At 37.7% G+C, this 4,482-nt stretch overlaps 1 protein-coding gene across 1 annotated transcript in view; it reads left to right on the top strand.

Annotated features, from left to right (window-relative positions):
- The window catches only part of CCDC148 (coiled-coil domain containing 148), a 396,419-nt gene that overhangs the window by 239,262 nt on the left and 152,675 nt on the right, over positions 1-4,482 (top strand). The window lies entirely within an intron of this gene.

Here is a 4,482-nt window from a genome sequence, read left to right on the forward strand (position 1 = left end):
CATTATCTTTCAATTCTGTTTTGCCATGAACTTTTTGAAGCTCCCTCATGTATAATTGATCAGCTTTTTTGTAAAATCTCTTTCCTAGTATTTCTTAGTCTAGTAATGTGCCTATCACAGATTTAAGAGTAGTAAAATGGTGGTCACTGGAGATTGATTTAAAAAGCAAAAACTTAAAAGTACTTTAAACTCTGCTTCTTTAGGATTGTTAGGGACCAAAAAATAATACCTTGTTTCAGGTAATCTTCTAAGACTGCTCTATGATTACTTGCTTCTGGGTGCAGTCATCACCCATATTGCAAATAGAATGATTTTTTTCTCCCATAATTATTATTGTTGGGTGCCATTGAGTAAACTCTGACTCATAGGTCCTACATACAACAGAATGAAACACTGCCTGATTCAGCACCACCTGAACAAGAGTTGGTATGTTTAAGTCCATTGTTGCAGTCTTTGTATCCTTCCATCTCATTGAGCATCATCTTCTTTTTCACTGGCCTTCTACTTTACCAAACATGACGTCTGTTTCCAGGGACTCAACCTTATTGCTAATATGTACAAATGCAAGGGATCAAGTCTCGCCATCCTGACTTTCAAGGTGTATTCTGACTGTATTTCTTTTAAGACAGGTTTGTTTGTTCTTCTGGCAGTCCATGGTACTTTCAACATTTTTTGCCAACACTGTAATTCTAAGGCATCAATTCTTCTCTGGCCTTCCTTATTCATTGTCCAGCTTTCGTATACATATGAGACAATTGGGTCTGGTGCATTTTGGTCCTCAAAGTGACATCTTTGCTTTTTAACGCTTTTTGCAGCAGATTTGCCCAGTGCAGTATGTCATTTGATTTCTTGACTGCAGCTTTCATGAGCATTGAGTATAGATTCAAGTAAAATGAAATCCTTGACAACTTCAGTGTTTTCTGTTTATTATGACGCTGTCTGTTGATCCAGTTGTGAGAAACTTAGTCTTTTTTAAAAACTATTTATTGTGACTTGAGTGAAGAACGTTTACAGATAAGATCATCGGTTTTACATTCAACAAATCATACACTTTGTTTCATTTCAATGATTACAACCCCCTCCATGCAACAACAGTTATCCCACTTCATTCCAGTAGTTCCTGTTAGCATTCCACCCTCCTTCCCATCCCTTCTCAACTTTGTGCTTAGGCAAATGTTGCCCTTTTGATTTTGAATGATTGACCATTCTATGATGAACACACCTTTACTAGTGCTGTTGTTGCCCTTATATACCTATCTACTGTTATTGCTGTTGTTAAGTGTTTTCAAGTCGGTCCTGATTCATAGAAGCCCTGTATAGGGTTTCTGAGGAGCAGATGGTGAGTTTGAACTACCAGCCTTGTGGTTTAAACTGATCTTGTGGTCTAGTGTTTATCCTGCAGTGCCACACCTATCTACTGCTTGGCTGAAAACTGGTCCACAAGGGTAAGTTCCTTTCCAGACCTGAAGAGTGGTCTTGGGCCATACTCTCAGGTTCCTCCAGTCTCTTTCTGACTAATAAGCCCAGTCTTTTTTTAAAAAAATAGTTGTGAATTTTGTTCCACATTTCCCCCCACTCTCTCTGGGACCTTCTAATGTGATCCTTTTCAGAACAATTGTTAGTGGTAGCCAGAGACCATCTAGTTCTTCTGGTCTCAGAATCATGGAGACTGATTTTCACATGTTTCATTAGTCCATTGGACTGAATGATTACAAGCATCTTCAATTTTCATCACTCTTCTTTCTTCTGCACATGGAGAGACCAATAACTGCACCTTAAATAGCTTTTCATGCGCTTTTAAAACCCCAGAAACTATTCGCCAAAGTAGGATGTAGAACTTTGTCTTTGTGGGCTGTGTTATTTATGCCTATTGACCATGGTGTCCCCTGAAACTATGGTCCTGAGTCCCCAGGCATAGCAACTCATTGCTTTAAGATGTTTGATAACATCTACAAAATTTTCATTATTTTGCCAGCTGTATGTTCCTGATGTGGTGCTGTGGGTTATGTGCTGGACTGCAAGGTTGGTTTGAACTGCAAGGTCAGTGGTTCGAGCTCACCAGCCATTCCCCGGAAACCCTATATAGAGTCGTTATAAGTCAGAACCAACTCCACAGCACTTAACAACAACACCAATGTTCCACTACAGAGAATTTTAATTTTCTTTACAATGAGTTTTAATCTATGCTGAAGACTCTACTCTGATGTTCATCAATAAAGTGCTATAAGCCTTATTCATTTGAAAAGCAAAATGGCATCATCTGCATATCACAGGTTGTTAATGAGTCTTCCTCCAATCCTGATGCTGCATTCTTTTTCATGCAGCCCAGTTTATCAGATTGTTTGCTCAGCATACAGATTGACCTGAGTAAGTATGGTGGAAAGATACAACTTTCTTGATTTTAGACCACACAGTTTCCCCTTCTGTTCAAATGATTGCTTCTTGGTCTATGTATGTACACTTCCTGCATGAGCACAATTAAGTATTCTGGAATTGGCCATTCTTCACAGTGTTATCTATATTTATTAGCCACACATTTTAATGTCTTTTTAGTCAATAAAACACAAGTAAATATCTTTCTGATATTCTCTGCCTTCATTCAAGATCCATGTGATGTCAGCAATGATATATCTTATTCTATGTCCTTTTCTGAAATCTGGTTTGAATTTCTGACAGCTCCCTGTTGATGTATTGCTGTAACCATTTTTTAATTTCAGCAAAATATTACTTGCATGTGATTTCGGTAATATGAATTTAAATTTAAATTAATTTAATTTAAATTAAATTATAAAATTTAATGATTTCCACATTCTGTTGGGTCACCTGTGTTTGGAATGGGTGCACATATCAATCTCTTCCATTCAGTTGGCCAGGTAGCTGTCTTCCAAATTTTTGGCATAGACTAGAGCAAGTTTCAGAGTATCTTCTTATGTCCACTTTGGTCTCTTCTTTCTTTCTTGTCTTTTAATTAATCTTTTGCTTTCTTCATGTATAATATTCTTTCTACAACTCATCTGGTCTTTGTTCATTAATGTTCAGTGCATCAAATCTATTCTTCAGATGGTCTCTAAATTCAAGTGGGATATACTCAAAGTTATATTTTGTTTTGTTTTTCACCTTCAACCTGAACTTGCATTTGAGCAACTGGTGAGCTGACCCCTGGCCTTGTTCTAATTGATGTTATTGAGCATCTCCTACATCACTTGCCACAGATATAATAACTTTGAATCCTGTGTATTATATCTGGTGAAATCTGTGTTCACCATCACTATTTATATTGTTGAAGAAAAGTATTTACAAGCCATTGGTTTTGCAAAATTCTATCATGCAATCTTCAACTTGATTTCTGTCACCAAAGCCATATTTGCCAACTACCAATCCCTAGTCTTTGAATTCCAATCACCAGGAATTATCGCTGCATCTTGATTGCACGTTTATCAATTTCAGACTGAAGAAGTTGGTTGTTGTTATTGTTGTTGTTATTAAGTGCCAACTCATAGCGACCCTATGTTGTTGTTGTGGTTATGTGCTGTGGAGTTGATTCCGACTCATAGCAACCCTGTACAGAGTTTCCGAGGCTGTAAATCTTTACGGGAGCAGAAAGCCGCATCTTTCTCTCGCAGAACAGTTGGTAGTTTCGAACTGCTGACGTTAAGGTTCGTAGCCTGATTCGTAAGCACTATGCTACCAGAGCTCCTTAGCAACCCTCTGGTAGCCTAGTGGTTACGAATTGGGCTGCGAACCTGAAGGTCGGTGGTTCGAAACTATCAGCCGCTTCGCGGGAGAAAGATGAGGCTTTCTACTCCCGTAAAGATTTACACCCTCGAAAACCCTGTACAGGGTCATTATGGGTCGGAACCGACTCGACGGCACTTAACAACAACATAGGGTTTCCAAAGTATGGTTTGTGGGTTTGAACCACGTAACTATTGGTTGGCAATCCGGTGCTTATCCTACAGTGCTACCACAGGCGTCTGAAGTTGGTGGTATTCTTCAATGTCTTTACTGATGGCTTTAGTGATTCCTACATAAATTTGGATCATAGTTGTATTAACTGGTCTTCTTTGTAGGTGTAGAGATATAATTCTATCACAAACAGCATTGTACTTCAATATAGGTCTTGGAATGATTAGGTTATCTGATACAGTTGACCTTAAGAAAAGACTCTCCAGGTGGGCCTGACCTAATCGAGTGAACATTTAAAAAAAACAGATTGTTGTTCTCGTTTTGGAGACTGGAAGCAAGAGATGACACATATACCATTATTGTATATGAGAAGATTGAGGGGCCATATGTATGCAACTATAAATTTGCTGTAATTGTGAAAAATTATTTTATTTTTATATTCCCCAGTTTATTCAGAAAACATCTATTCATATGAATTTGAGATTACAGTTATCTCAAAGTACATAGAAATTACTTATATTCCCCAATGAATTCAATAATGATAAACAAATACTTACAAACCTATCAAAATATAAA

The sequence above is a fragment of the Chrysochloris asiatica genome, unplaced genomic scaffold (assembly GCF_000296735.1).
Source record: "Chrysochloris asiatica unplaced genomic scaffold, ChrAsi1.0 scaffold00181, whole genome shotgun sequence".
NCBI lineage: Eukaryota > Metazoa > Chordata > Mammalia > Afrosoricida > Chrysochloridae > Chrysochloris > Chrysochloris asiatica.